The 16,490-nt window shown below is 36.2% G+C and overlaps 1 long non-coding RNA gene across 1 annotated transcript in view; it reads left to right on the top strand.

Annotated features, from left to right (window-relative positions):
• LOC110365697 (uncharacterized) overlaps window positions 1-6,215 on the top strand; it is a 176,292-nt gene extending 170,077 nt beyond the window's left edge. The window contains exon 3 of the long non-coding RNA XR_002425410.2: window positions 5,566-6,215. This is a non-coding gene — a long non-coding RNA (uncharacterized LOC110365697). The remainder of the gene's footprint in view (window positions 1-5,565) is intronic.
• The last annotated feature ends 10,275 nt before the right edge of the window (window positions 6,216-16,490 follow it).

The following is a 16,490-nucleotide window of genomic DNA, read 5'->3' as shown; positions in this document are numbered from 1 at the left end:
GAGCTCTGTGCAGAAGGGCAATGGGTAGTTGTATCTGTGTTCAGAGTTGCATTATTCCACAATTCTTCTTCAGTCATTTTGTGCAGTTTCTGTGGAGCAGCAGCAAATAATGACGGGCCCACATGTCACAGCTTTGCTGGTGTTGGTGTTGGGCAGGAGAGGGGTAGCTTTGCCAAGAGTCACCTTCTCTTCCCTTTCTCACACAACTGGCTAATCATATACAGAATGGTGGGAGAAAAAAGTAGACTAATTGCTCAGTGTGCTTATTCTTCTGTCAAATCTTATGTCTGTACATAGTGAACAGGGTCCCTGAGCTCTTTATGGACCACTGAATTCTCAGCTGAGTCTTAAACACTTGTGTAACTGTAGTCCTATTGCAGGAAGGGAACAATGGACTGCAAGATGAGTTGTAAACTGCATAATGCCTGCTGAGTTGGCCATACACCAGCCAGTCAGGAAGCAGTAGCAAACGTAATGCTTTTCCTAATTAACTGTAGTTGTTAAAGTTAAATATGCATCTCAACACTTATGCAGTCTTGATTAAAATACTGAGCAACATGAGTTGCTCAGTATTTTATAACTAACACACAAAATAGCATATAAACACATGTCATCTCCCGCCAGGGTACCTGAGCACCTTTCAATGTATGTTCTATAATGTTATTGAATGGTTGTCCTAACACTTTGATCTTTTCCTGTAAGAGGCAGCAGCAAATCAAGTGGAGTACTTTTGTTTCGAAATGATACATGGTTTCGTGGTTGATTTTTTTTTTTTTTTTGTCTAGAAGATCTTTACTTTTATGTATGTGCTAGAGAACTTGTGATCAGTGAAACTGCATTGCATTTGAGGCAGGTGATTCTTAATTTCCTAAGCAATTCATTCCCTGTACTTGGACTAGCTTCATGAGAAGCCTTGTCCTTTATTTCCAAGTGGGTAAAGGACACTGTCTGCTGGGTATTACAGTAAAACTCTGTTATATTTAAGGGCTCCTGAAATTTCAAATGCTTCCCTAGCTAAGCACACATTGTAATACCATTTGAATCAATTAAACTTTTTTTTTATTTGACCATTAAGGACGACTTTGTTCTTGCATGCAAGTTTCATGTAAAATCCATTATTTTTCTGGCTTTGATTTTTGGTCCTTCGAGTCTCTGTCAATCCTATGAATTTTCGACATGCAACATTTAATTTTGGAGTTACTGTAGTTTTTAAGGCACCTTGGGTGACTGGGCACAGCCCACTCCTGTGAAAATCCTGGGTACACAGGCTGGTCTAATTGTCCACAACTTAGTTTCCTCTGGAATCAAATGTGCACTTGGTTCCTGAGAGGATGAGGAACACTGTCCAGACAGGGATCACACAGACAATAGCAGAGGAAACCATGAATGGAAAATTGGAAATAATAGGGGAGGAAAAGACAAGACAGACATAGAAGATAAGAAAAGTAATGAAAAGGTAGGAGGAAATTACATGATCAGGTATTTTTGTTTTTATTTTTTTTGCCCCTGTAAAATAAACCAAAGGAATTGGATCTCTAATTGCCATCTGGAGGTTTTATTTTTTTTCTTTTCTTCCCCAAAATGTACTTATTCAAAATGATTGCAAGCACAATAAATACAAAGTTGTGATCTCCTATAAGCTGTTGTTTGCTTTTCTTGTCTTTCTGTAGTTTATTGTTTGGGGTTCTGTTTTGGGATTTTTTTGAGTTTTGTGGATTTCTCTTGTAAGTCTTCATGAGATGGTTGCTTAATAGTGTGATTATATTTATACCTTTCGTTATTTTTTGAGAGATTGTTATTTAATAGCTAGAGGTTTTAATTATTTGCATTTCTAAAATTTCTTTCAGTATAAGCTACTTTTGTTTCTACACAGGAATCTGGTCAGGATTTACTGCATCTTGTTCACCATATTTGCTTGGAATACTGTAATGGAGGCCAGATATACTATTAACTAACAGTTCTCAATCCTGTATGTGTTAATTTTTCTTCATTATCATCAATCTCAAATTGAAAACAGTTCATTAATAGAGTCCTCCATTTACATTAAAAAACAACCAACCAACCTTAGAAGCAATAAAGCTGCCCTTACTTTTTAGTTGCAGGCTGATCAAATTTGTTCTGTTTACAGAATAATGCCTCATGAGGCAAATGTTCCTTCTAATTCACACTGCTAAAATTATCAGTTTCATCTGTTTTAATTTAAACTGTCCCCCACCCAACCAACAAAAATACGCCAAAAAAAACACAAACAACAACAACAAAAAACCCCAAACAACCACAAATGAGGTTACCTGTGATGCTACTCACTCTTTCTTCATTCTGACTCAAGGCTAAGCCAGACTGTTATAAATACACTTACAAGTCAAGTGACTAGGAGGCAAATAAACAGCATGCTCCTCCAATCACCTGTATTTTACATTGATAAAGTATGAGGAGAAAAGTGACGCAGTGATCAAAAGAGAATTCCTGAAGAATAAGCATCACATTTTATAGAGTTGAGGAAGCCAATATGCCCAGCAAGTCAGTAATGCAGCAATCTTTTAATACATCCAGCATAAACCAGAGGCAAATGGCTTGCCAGAAGAGTGACTCTGATTTAAAATCAACAATAGTTTCTTACGTCTGAAGAATTATCTTTACTTTGGAATGATTGTTTAAGGCTGTCTTAGTAGTTTTTAGATTCAGTAACATTACCATATGGTCACTGAGGGAGTGGGGTGGGAAATCCTTCAGAGACCATAAGAAGCAATAAAAGGAAAGCTGTAGAGAGGGTTGTGGGAAGATGTTCTAACTGTGCAAGGTCTGGGGCTACAATATGGTCTGAATTAAACTTTTTGTCACAAATAAATATTTACACTGCTTACTCTAAGTTAAGGAACTGGTATAGAGGGTAGGATCCACAAGTGGCATAAATTGTTGTGACTCCACTGATAGAAATTTATATCAGTTAACAGTTCAGCTCCTGAATTTTAAAATAGATGCGTAATCAGTGGAAAAGAAACGTATCGGGTAGATTCCTTATGTCAAAAATTGTAGGTTTTATTTGGTAGATAACTAGGTGATGCTTTAAAATATAAGTTTAAACAGAAATCAGGATCACAATTACCCATATTTAATTCAGAAACCATCATAAAGGACTTCACATGGAAAATCCTGCAAGATCATCCTACCAGAAAATACTTCCATAGATTTTGGTAATCATCATACTGAATGTATTAGATCATTGTACAAAACATTTTTGAAAAGTTTAAATCAAGCTATTCAAAAGTATAACTCTGATTCTGGTATCATGTCCACTGAAGCAAAGAAAACTCTCCCATTAAATTCTAGGGAAAAGATGAGTGCTTTCATTATCTTAAAAATGTATGAAAATAACATTATCATTCTCAGGGGGAAACAGTGTTAAACTATACAATCTTTAGCCTTCTGAGAGAATAAGATCAACAAATTGTTTTCAGGTGTTTGTTTCTTTATCGGAACCAGTGTAAATTCCACTTCTCCCTCAGATACTTGTGTACAAAGTTCATTATATCCTAGTCCTGCAACAGGAAATATTTAGGGTGTCACTCTCTATGTACATATATATGTGTGTGTACACATAAGTATTCAAAATAACTGCAGAATATTATGACTATACTGGGCTAAGAACAAATCAAGCTTTTTGCTCACTTAAAATAGTTGTGAGACTGACATAATTTCTTGGTCATCGCTTTCTATTTACTTTAGACTACTAAAAGTTTTACTCCTTCAATTGAACAGAAACTATTAAACATATAATATAACGGGGAAGAAAGCTTATTTTCTTCTATCATAGTGTTGTCAAGTTTCTGCTGGAATATCCACTGTATTCAGTTTCAGAGGGTCATAATTATGTTAAAATGTGCTATAAAAGAAATACAGACATACAGTGATAGCATGACATGGTGTAAATCTTAACATTGTGATGGGGTTATTTCATTAGTTCTTATACAACTCACAACAGTTTCACTCCTACATTTCAGATTTGTGAGTACAAAAAAAGTCAGAATGTAAGAGAACAGTTGTTGTGTATGAACAGCTTTTTTTCCAATTCTTTAAATGGAAAATGGAGGGATAGAAACATGAGTAAAGACAGAACATTAAAATGTGTTACAAATTACCTTATGCTAAAAGAAACAGATTTCTTCCTAATATGGGATTGGGAACCAGATTCAAAATTCTACTAAATCATGTTCAGAACTAGGATTGGATTTGTTTTATTTTGTTTTTTCTTTCTGAAAGGACACTTTAAGTATGGAAAAACATGTTTTAAAACATATATAGCCCTAGAGCTGTGAGATAAGGAAGGATTATAATATCTTAAACAGTAATGAAAATCATTAAAAATACAGTTATGCCGCAGATCCTTAAAGTAGGTAAAGGACTCTGCATTTAATTCTTTCATGTTTGTTCCCTGTATTCAAAATTAGGATAATTTCTTTTGTACATTTTCTCACATTTATAGATGCCAAATGTCCTAGGTGGTACTTTACCAGAAATGATGTCAAACGTGAAATATTCAAGATGTCAGAGGACAGTTGGTTTCTTAAGATTTAGTTTCTTTCTGATATGTATGTAAACAAATGACATCCTTATTCAACAGACCTCTCCTTCAGTGAAATGTATCTCTTACAGAAGTAGAAATTCTATATAACATTTATGTCCTACATAAGTCTCATTTTCACAGTGGAAGAAGAAAGATATGTCCTCTGTACATCTTTTGAGGAAAGGCAAAGTTCACATTTGAGCATTACCAACCATCATACCTCTTGAGAGTAAGAAGAATAGCAAAATATCTAATATACAAGGAAGAGGCATCTAGATTCTAGTCTGTCTTATAAACACAGGTTTTAGGTATTTGCTCTGTGTGTGTTTGGTTTTTCATTTTGTGGGGGTTTTTGTTTGTTTGGGGTTTTTTTGTGTGTTCATTTGGTTTTGCTTGGTTTTGTAGGTTTGTGTTTGTTTGTTTTCCTAATTATTCCATTCTGAATGTGTTTAATTCAATATTAAATTTCCACCAATTTTGGTCTCAAAGATGAGTTTAAAACTCAAATCACTAGTAAGCTGAGCACATTTTAGATGTCAGGAGTAATACAGAAGGAAGAGACCAGAACATAAGTTATACCTTAAATAGAATATGCCATGGTATTTACCAAACAAATAGGAATTTTTCCTCTCTTTTTCCAGTGAGCTAATTGTAAATGATGGTTCATTTTTATGACAATGTATTATTTTTCCGTTCTTCTAAGTCTGTGAAAATGGTGAGGCATTTAAAAAAAAAACAGATCTTTTTAGCCTTCTTCATGTTAAATGCATATTCCTACAAAAATATGAATTAATTCTCCATGTGCATAGACTTTGAATCTAAGATTTATTAGAGAAAGAGCACAGTACTGGGCCTGTTGTTTAAAAAAAATTTCAAAACAAATTTGTAATTGAAAAGCTGTAAGAACTCTCAATTCTCCTATAGTATTTGAGCATATTTAGAACTATGGCATTACTTGAAAAGAAAGATGCAAACCAAGATTTTTTTTTTTTTTTTTGCAGGTTTTGGTGAAAAAAGTAAGGCTGAAGTGTTAACAACAACAAAAGCTAATTTCTGGAATATAAAGATATTGCTGGGATATTCAACTTATTTTGCTATTGTTCAGTGAAGTGTTGCTTGCTTTCCTACTGAGCACATCATGTTCAATCCGTAATGCAAATAGCTTCAGTTCCAACTCATTTCATCTCCATGTTTTACTTGTTTGTATCCCACAGAGCCACTCTTTTGATGCCAGATATCTGCTTACTTCTTTTTTTTGTTTTGTTTATTCGTTGCCCTGATGCACAACTGAGCAACACATTCTGTCAATAAGATATATTGGAATACATGGCTGTTTATCTAGAATAATAATGGTCAGCTGCTATTAAAACTGGCAAGATAACTGTCTCACATAATTTGCATTACTTTATTGTGAGGTGCTTATTAATTCTGACCTTTTAATATGGCTTTGCAGATCAGATAATGTTATATTTTAAAAATATCTACTTAAAAATCTCTCCAGGTTACTACATTTACCCTACACGTGGATGCATAGTATATTTATCTTTCACTATCTGTCATATAAAACAAGCTTCTTTTTTAGAAATTTCTTTCAAAGATATGCATATAGATGCATGCTAGGATTATTTTCAAAATTAGTTGAGTATCATTGTGTTGATAAATTCTTTGCCTGGCAAACAAGTAGGATCTGTCAAAAACATTTACACAAATGTTCATTACTCAGTTCTGAATCTGAATCCTCTCAACATCATCGATTGTCAGAAACCCATAAGCATTTTCCTACTCCTGTCAGTAAGTTTTTCTCTTCTCAGTGGAGTGCTACAGGGGATTGGTTTGTATAGTTCCTTTCTTTATGTTCCTCCAGGACCCTAGTGCACAGGCAGTTAAATCAGCCAGCTTGTAGTGAGACCAGAACCCTACACACAGAAGTAATTATTTATTCTGATAAGAGAAAATTAAATGTAAATGCTATACCTAGCTAGTGAATGCTGCAGCAGCCTGAATTTTCTGATCATGAGGTCTCGGCAAGGGCTGTGGCTGGGGGGTGAAGGAGGGGAAGAAGAAGTTTAACATATTCTAATGTTTCAAACCCTTCCTTTAATCTGCTACTTGCCTCTTTTTGCTATGACTACCTGAAATGTTGGAAACCTCAGTGGATACTCTAGATTTGTCTTCTGTTTCAGAGAATGGCATCCAGTCAATACTTCATGATAGAGGAGGAACAGAAGTGGAATATCACAATCACAATGCAACGTTCACACTTAATTCACACACTAAACATAAAAATTAAAAACAAAACAAAACCAACAACAAAAAAAAACCTGCAAAATAATTATTCAATTTAGAGGACCAAATCTACCTAAAGCAAATATAATCTGGTTTTAGGCATGGCAAGTGAGAAATGTACTTTCCTTTGAAATGCTTTTGGAGATTAATACATTGTGTATTTACTTTCATTACATATGGCTGTATCTAGAGACCAAGAAAATTGATGGACTTTTTTTTTTAAAGAGTGCGGACAAAGTTTAAGAATTTTATCAATATCTTGTGAAACACAGCCTTTGTTAACAGAGATAAAGAATTTAATTCCCCATTGCAGTAATCACTCTCTAAAATTATTCACTCAAATCTTCTAAAAAGCCAATGATTTTTTAAAAATTATTTACTAACACATAGATAATATACTAAGGATATATGCTTTTACATGGAAAAAGCTAGACAGAATTAAAAGTCAGAATATTTTCTTTTATAGTGCGTTTGGTTCTACTTGTTTTAGTTTCTATATTTTCATAGACATCAGTAGATGTGGTATCAGGTCCATGGAGAAGATCTGGTAGACTAAGGGAATTTGTCCTACCTCTTTGAATTCTGAAATATAGGATATACAGACCACTAGGAAGTCTATTAAACTAGAACAGAATAGCATAATGGAAATCTCCTGATCCTTTTTTTTTTTTAAGTGAACTTTTCAATTTACACAGGCCCCTGCATGAAGCCTGAAAGTCTCTGGAATATATTAGCTTATTCTTAATGATTGTCTCATTTCTTTGGCAAAATTAAAAACCTTGTAAAATTTCAGCAATTATACAATCAATACATTAGTCTAAAGGTTTAAGAAATAAACAAGCAAGGACAAGTTTATCTAGCTAAGAAGGATAAATTATTCTTGAAGCAGGAAGCAGATGGGCACTTGATTAGCTTTAACAAAATCTGTTATTCCCAGAGACTTCAACGAAGTGCAGCAAATTAGGCTTTGACTAAATGAGTTGTTAGGTGTCCAAAAGCCAGTAAAGAGAGTACTTAATAAATTTGTTCCCATTTTTAGAGGGTGACATATAAAAATGTCAAAAGGTGAAATATTGGATTGACTCAGTAAAACAATAGAAGATAGAATTAAATACATTTTTTCCTATTTGCTTGGAAGAAGCAAATGACGGCAGGCAGATGGGAGAAGAGTTAGAGAACTAAGTTTGTATCCATGAGTAATATTGTATTTAAATGATGCTTGCATTAGCCATTGTTCATCTGTAATGTAGTAAATGTTCACTTCAAAAAGATACCCAGATCTTTAAGTGTGTGAGGGAAGGGCTAAACATTATGAGTTAAATTGTTGGAAAATTCCGGGGAGCAAAGATTTAATGACCTGGTTGATTTTGTTAAATGGACAATTGAGATTGTAGATAGAAATTTGAAATAAACATTTTTTGCATTTGTATTGACAAATTATAGATGTTGAACTGAAGGAAAGGAATAATTTAATCTGGGTATTAGAAAATGAGTAGTAATCAAAGGATACTGCAAAGATTTTAAGGGCAGGGTGCAATTCTGTCAGTGGTCTTAACCATGCTTGAGCATGGAAATATGCTAGCACTAAGGATATGATTAGAAATACAATCAACATTTTATTAGATGTTGGAAAGAGGTTATAATAACATGATATTAGAAATTGCATTTAAAGTACTGTCTGATTGGGGTTATGTATTCACTTCATGCAGCTCAAATATCAGGAAGCAAATAGAGATTGACCATAGTGCTATTCTTATGAATCCTCCCAGCATAACAAACCCTTCAGTGACTATGGAGAGAGTAGAGCTCTGCTTTTCAACACTGCTTATTTATGCATAGACTCCTATACAACTCTGTAACTAAATAGCAAAAGACAGCCTAAATATATAAAATGCCACTAAGATCTGAGTGATATCTTCACCTTCTGGATTATATCTCCAGCCATTGTCACTGAAAAGTAATCTTTTATTGAGAAGATTCTATGGAGTCTAATAAAACCTGCATAAAATGCTAAGCTGTAACAATTTCGATTTCCCTTCTCTGGCAGACTGATGAACATAATTTTTCATCCTTTCATAGGTATCTTCCTTAAATTCTTCCTGAATATATGTATAAAGATATTAGGGTTTTTTAAAGATAAAATAACACTATTTGCATACAAAAATTAGTAGGAAGTAGAGGTGAAAATAATTTCTCATGCACAGTCTCAAACATCTAACTCTTTACAGGTGAAGTAATGATCAAACTATGATAAGAAGAATTGCTGTGTCTAGGAATTCATATGCAATGTATCCAATATCTGATCTATTGAGTGCCTTTCGATTTATTTTTTTTTCCTTATACTAGTCTGTCAGAAATATGCCTATCTATGAAAGCTGTCCTCTATTTCCCCAGTGATGATCTTAACAGAAATCATACTCCACATGATTTAATACATTGCATTAGCTATTTGAGAATAATTCATTGAACATGATATGCAAATATAGCAAAATGGTGTTGCATATGGTGGGGAAAGAATTCCCTTTTTTTAGCTTTTTCAGTGGCAGCTCAGAATAGAACTGCATGTCTAGACTCAGTTCAGTAGAAATAAAGATAATGCTGTAAGCCTACATGAGAAGGCTGACAATTGGTCTAGCTGGGATTTTGGCCCACTGAATTCAGCGAGGGCAGAATTCCAGCTCAAATAATTTTTCTTATGTCAGTGATCTTCTTCATGATCTTCTGAAATGTAGTTAGATCCATCTTGAGATCCACCCGGTGCGCTGCTGATTGCTTTCAAACAAGCTGAGACAGATGTTTTGAAATAAGTTAAATCTGTACAGCTAACATGACAAACCTGGTGTTTCCATCCCAAGTAATTATAGATGATCATCTCACTGTAAGGCTAACTTCTTGAATAAGATTATCAAAACATGCATAAGATAAGAGAAAGCTTAGATAAGTTAGACAGCCCTCTCTGGCTCTGCCACTACAACTCAACAACCTTGAAGTTCAATGGCAGAACTATGTTAATGTAAAAATAAACTACTTCCTGACCAAATACAATGTCCTGCCCTCTTAAGCTTACCCAGTTTCAGGCAGGAGAATGGATTTTACTGTGTATATTACAGAGTAAATTTAAAACATACTTTAAATACACTTTTGTTAAGTTACTTAAGTACAGGTGCAATAAATATATTTTTCTATTGTCTTGCAGCTGTGCAAGTTCATAGAATAGAATGAAATTAAAGGTGCTATGATAAGGACAGTTCTTGGAACATTATCTAGTATATACTCCTGTACCATGCATGGTGACAAAACTGTTCCTAATGCATGTTAGACTCACCCGAGGGACAGGATTTCCAGAAGTAGAGGTGCCACAACAGGTGTAGACAATCTGAGATTTTTTTTTTTTTTGTAACCTTATATATGTTGATTAAAGTTTGTGGAGTTTCCATAAAATTAAATCATTTGGATGTCTTTCCCAATAGCTACATTTTAGAAATACATTTTTGCAGGCTTTCACACGTCCTAGTTAGAATATTTTTTTTTCGAAGAAAAACATATTACCACCTAACAAAATGACACTTTTCTTGGTAGCAAGATGGACATAGAACCAGGTGTAACATGTAACTACCAAAAGCAACATTAACCAACACAGAACTTGGTTGTATGCTTTTAACAAAACAAGACAGTAGGTTTGTTTGGGATATGCTTCTGCAAATATTAATACTGAACTCTAACTTATTTAAATACCTTTATGCTTTAGGATTATAGATCTTCCTATGATTCACTATATGCGTTTTATCTCAAAACTCTGAGACTCGTTTTCAGTTGAGTAGTACACTTTGCAAATCTGTATTTCCACACCTTCCCTCTCTGCTTCCCAACCCTCAGTACGTTATTAACTTCTAGTATATATTTCCAGGTAAGTAATCCTTCCTGATAAAATTCATTCTAAGAAAAAAAATGGTTTATAAAGCAGTACTCAGAAGACTGCAGGATACTCACTCTCACAGGTTTCTATCAGCAGCCAGCACAGTCTCAGCTGTTTTGTGCACTAAAGCTATGGGCACCTGTAGCAGTGAGCTTGGTATCAGAACTAAAGCAGGCCCAGAGTAGGAGAGTATAGATGAAGGGACTCTCTTCACACAAGGAGCCATGGCTCACTGGTGTCATCCAAATTCTGTCTCAGAGGAGAAAAAAACAAAGGAGTAGCAACTAATTTCAATCCATTACTAGCTACAGGGACAGTATCTGGCCAGGAATTTCCAGTGAAATCTTATCCAAAGTGCAGTGTCAAGGGACAGTGGCAATGTCTTCATTCCTCATGCAACTGTTAATGAATCTGTGTTTTAAAAAAGTAAATTAAATATCTCTAAATCCATTATTAGAAATTCAGAGATTTTTAAGATGTCATTACTACCAGCTTTTTTTTTTCCTTTTTTAACAAACTTCTTCCAGTGGTTAGTAGAAAAGAGACTCTGCAAAACAGAATTGATCCCTGGTCCTCACTCATATCAGTCCGAAGTTAAGTGGTTCACTTTCAATCAGTGCTAGAAGAAATTAATCTGCCTTCCAAAGATATTATTCACAACTCCATCATGCAGTCCTAAGCACTCTAAACAACTTCAGGAGAAAAATGGCTTTCTGTTTGTTTCCCTAAATAAATAGGAAATGACAGATTTGTACAACAGGTACTCATCTTTCCCTTGCTGCTTTTCAACACTCAAATGTTTGAGACATAATGCATATTGCAAAAGGTGATACACCTAGCACTAATTTAGGTTTCTAAGTGAGCTTGTGTCGGCAAGGGATAAGTGACATTTGGAAGTTCTAAATGCAGAGTTGTTTTCAGCAGAGCGAAAGCTGTGAACAGCTCATGGCTGTGAACTTGCTACACATATTTTGAGGTCCTGTTTTCAATATGATACTGTGTACATTAGTCTGTGTTATGTTAGAATGATGCACAAATAAAAAATTGTGTTGTTTTGACTCTTAGGTAAGCCAGAGTCCTGTATTTTATGGAAGGTTTATCATAAAATAAAATAGCTTTTTTTGGGATAATCCTATGATATTTTTACACTACATTGAAATTAAGAGGGAGAGGTAAAAAAAAAAAAAAAAAAGCCTCCCCTATCCTCCTCTCTCTACTGAGAGAGAAGAGGAGGAAGATGCAGGGCCCCCAGGGTTATCAGAGATGCCTGGCTTTTCTGAGGTGGTTCTTTGATGGTTATAGTGGTAGATTCTCATGGTGCAAGGGGAGCAACCAGAAGCCATTAGTAATCTATAGGAAATGTTGATACAGGTAACATGGAGGAAGCTTTTTCTGTTTCTGCTACTGCTGGGGAAATGTACTTTGATTTCTGCTGAGACAGGATGTGTTTGTAGCACTGTGCTGGGACCAGCATATTCTCTCTGATTCCTGGCTTGCAAATTGTGATGAAAACTGAAAGGGAAAAAGTGTCACTTACAGTTGTGTGGGTATTTTATGCTTGGATTAGTGTTAATTTTTCACCTTTCCATGTTTCTGCTGGGGATGCACTATTTGCCTCTTTTTTCCCAGGTCGTCTTTTTCTGAATAATGCCTGCTTTAATGAACTAGGTTTTGCAATGCATAAGGGTAATGAGATAAGATTGTTTGCTACATTGCTGGGCCACTGTTTCAGTATGAATGAAATTTCCATGCTTTGTATGCAATTAATTCAAAGTTTCAGGAAGGTCTTCTGTGGAGGGGTTTTGACAGATAAAGATTTGTTGCTGAATTAGTCAGGCTCAAAGGAATCTCAAGGTCTCTTAGAGAAGCTGAGAACAGAATCTGCTGTGAGAGAGAGGGGCGTTCCTCAATCACCGGGGTCCTGGCGTGGCGTGAATCATCGGACGTATCATCATTGAGACTCCAGCGCATGGACAGCCCACGATACTCATTTAGCGAATCCATGCTTGGAGCGTGAACGCGTGATTAGAATATAGTTACGTACATAAAGAGACTTGTTTCTGTAATAAATGGCTTTAGCGTGATTCACATTGAATCGACTTGTTTTGCTGAGTCCTTATTTCGTTCCTACAGTCTTCTCTTTAAACAGAAAACTGTGAGCTTTCAGTTGAGTTGCCTGAAATCATCTGACTCCAACGTATTTGCCTTTTGTGCTTCTAATAGATAAGCCAGGACACCACATTGTTTGTGCCACTCACTTTATCGGATGGTCTTATCTATTTTCAGTGTCACTTGGGTCTTTCATACTTAGAACAACAACTTAAGAATAAATATGCAAATACTTGTTTAAATTGGATAGTAAGGAATGAATCAACTGTCCTGAAGAGTTAACATTCTGTGAATCAATCCAAATGTGGTCAGAGTTTAAAAAAAAAAAAAAAAAAATGCTAGTAGTAGTGTTGTCTGAATTTTATGTTTTGCACCTAGTCCTGGCTTGCTGCTTCTTCACATAACATAGAGAAACATGTATTTAAATTCTTATAATTGTTATTAATTTTCTTTTCATTTCTTGAGGTTTCTCTATGTTTTCTCTTTAATCCTTTAGCAGTTAGATTTGCACTTATTCTGCTCTACCGAGTAAACTTTTATACAGCTCAAACCATCAGTGAAGTAAGAAGTAAGGACTGCAGCTATGTAAACAGAAGAAATCTGCTGGTTTTATTTTGGCCTTTCTCAAGTCTTACCTGCATGTGTTTATTCCAAACTTCAGGTACAGTGCCTTGCAATTATATCCACCACCTTACAAATATTTGATCCCTTGGCTTCTCTCCAGCAAATGTCAATGTTTTCATGTAACCTTCCTTTGGAGAGGAAAAAAATATTCTTATCCTTATTTTGAGAGGTTACTGCAACCCTAATGCAGCTGAATTTGGGGATATTTTGATTACTGCAGCTCTGTACCTTTTCTACACATTTTTAATGAAGTCCTGAGCCTTAACCAGAACCTTTTCTTCCTGGAACTCTACTACTTGGCTGCTACTTGAAGAACACACACAAAATGCAAGTCTAAATTCAATACCAGCATCTTTATATAGTTCATTTACCCTGAATACCCTAATAATAGGGTAACTGAAGTTTCATTATAACTGTGTTTTCAGTCTCTGTAGCCCTTTTGATTTCTTCTACAGTGTTTCATTTGCTATCCTCTTGGTTGGGAGAGGTATGCTTCAAAACCTATATTATTATTTTCTTGAACTGGAATTTGAATCCATCAGAATTTTGTGCTACATATAGACATTTAATAATTAATCTAATTAATCTTACAGAATCACAGAACGTAAGGGATTGGAAGGGACCTCAGAAGATTTTCTAGTCCAGTCCCCCATCTGGAGGGGGAACACCTAGATGAGGCTACAGAGGAATGTGTCCAGGCAGGTTTTGAATGTCTCCAGAGGAGGAGACTCCACAACCCCCCTGGGTAGCCTGTTGCAGTGTTCTGTTACCCTCACTGAGAAGTTTCTTCTCAAATTTAAGTGGAACCTTTTGTGTTCCAGTTTGAACCCATTACCCCTTGTCCTACCATTGGTTGTCACCAAGAAGAGCCTGGCTCCATCCTTGCGACACTCACCCTTTATATATTTGTAAACATTGATAAGGTCACCCCTCAGTCTCCTCTTCTCCAAACTAAAGAGCCTCTGCTCCCTCAGCCTTTCCTCATAAGGGAGATGCGCCACTCCCTTCATCATCTTTGTTGCCCTGCACTGGACTCTCTCCAGCAGTTCCCTGTCCTTCTTGAACTGAGGGGCCCAGAACTGGACACAATATTCCAGGTGTAGTCTCACCAGGGCAGAGTAGATGGGAAGGAGAACCTCTTTTGACCTACTAACCACCCCCCTTCTAATACACGCCAGGATGCCATTGGCCTTCCTGGCCACAAGGGTGCAGTGCTGACTCATGGTCAACCTGCTGTCTACCAGGACCCCCAGGTCCCTTTCCCCTACGCTGCTATCTAGTAAATCATTCCCCAACTTATACTGGAACCTGGGGTTATTCCTACCCAAATGCAATACTCTACACTTTTCCTTGTTATATTTCATTAATTTTTTCCCTGCCCAACTCTCCAGCCTGTCCAGGTCTCGCTGGATGGCAGCACAGCCTTCTGGTGTCAGCCACTCCTCCCAGCTTGGTGTCATCAGCAAACCTGCTGATAGCACACTCTATTCTCTCATGCAAGTCATTGATGAATGTATTGAACACTACCAGCCCCAGTACTGACCCCTGAGGCACTCCACTAGATACTGGCCTACGACTGGACTCTGCCCCATTGACCACAACTCTCTGGCTTCTTTCCTTCAGCCAGTTCACCGTGGGAATTAACACATAGGCACAATGTCCTTTATGGTTTTTGCCTTGAAATGTCATTGGAAATGAACACAACAAATAATCAGAATTTCTGAAGAACAAAATTATGTTTATATGATGCATGGGCTAAGGAAATAACAAAATTCAACATTTTGGCTACTGCCGACTTGCAAAATCTGTCAACCACTGTTGTGATTTGTAGGCAGACATACTTGTAATTCTCTCTTTATGACAGAAAGAGCATTCTCACAATATTAATATGTATATTTGTTTCATATAAAGCAGCAAGAACTTGAAAAGCCTACCTTTGATTTCACAAACAAATAAAAACCTCCATGCTCTGCACCCCAGTTGCTGGAAAGAGCTGAAGTCAGCAGAGGTAGCTGACAGGAAAAGAAAGGACATCTTAAATGTGATTTTAAAAAAATATTTTTTTTTGTTCCCTGACTTGTCTTAGTCTCAGATAAAAAAACCAAAATGATTTCTAATGGAAAATACATAGATATTGGCAGTATCAAGGTTTACTTTTTAGCCAAACTAAGCTGATAATTTAGTTTCTGTGTAAACTTGGCTAGGGGGACATTTCCCATCTAAGGTGGATCTCCAGGATGCAGCCAGCTACTATTTGGTTTTAAACTAACTGGGTCTTTAATGCACTAAAACTGTGCTAAAACATGAGGCTTAATTACAGCCTCTTTCACTCTCAGGGAGCACGAAATTTGGGTACAGCACAACACTCTTGAACAGGTAACAGCAGCCCTAGTGAATCGTGTGCAAATGCTGAGCCCAGTCACGACTCCAGCATGGACAGTGTGGGCCAAACACAATGAAGCTGGGGACAGACAGCTCTTAGAGCCCCGACTGAGAAGTGACACAACTCCACACCAGTGCCACAGTGATATTTTGAGCTGCCCTAATCTTATCTGAGGGTAAGGAGTGACAATTGCTGAGTTAGAGGAGGTTGACAGTGGGTTTTGTCCTTTTTAGGTGAGTTCTTGCAACTTTAGAGTTTTGAGAATTGCTAAGCTGGAATCATCTCCAGCTTTTTCCTCCATATTTGTGTCCTCTAATCACTACATTGACACAAATCTTCAAAAGCTTGACAGCACTACAGAAGTCAACAGGGGGCAAGCTTTATATGTTTCTTTTTTATGTTTCTGAACAGTTCAAGATTCAACTGAAGAATCATTTAATCCTATATTACTTACAAGAAGAGTGCTCTGAGGCACTGTAAGATATCTCTTTAGGTCAGAAATCATTTATAGTCTCTGGGAGAGCCCATTTTTTTTCTAAGTAGAATAAAAAGATAAGAGGATTCAGTGGCTGAGTGAATTTTTAGAATATAATCTTTTGGGGACCTAA

This window comes from Columba livia, chromosome 6 (assembly GCF_036013475.1).
Source record: "Columba livia isolate bColLiv1 breed racing homer chromosome 6, bColLiv1.pat.W.v2, whole genome shotgun sequence".
In the NCBI taxonomy this organism is placed as follows: Eukaryota; Metazoa; Chordata; class Aves; order Columbiformes; family Columbidae; genus Columba; species Columba livia.
This window is presented reverse-complemented; position numbering and strand designations above follow the sequence as displayed.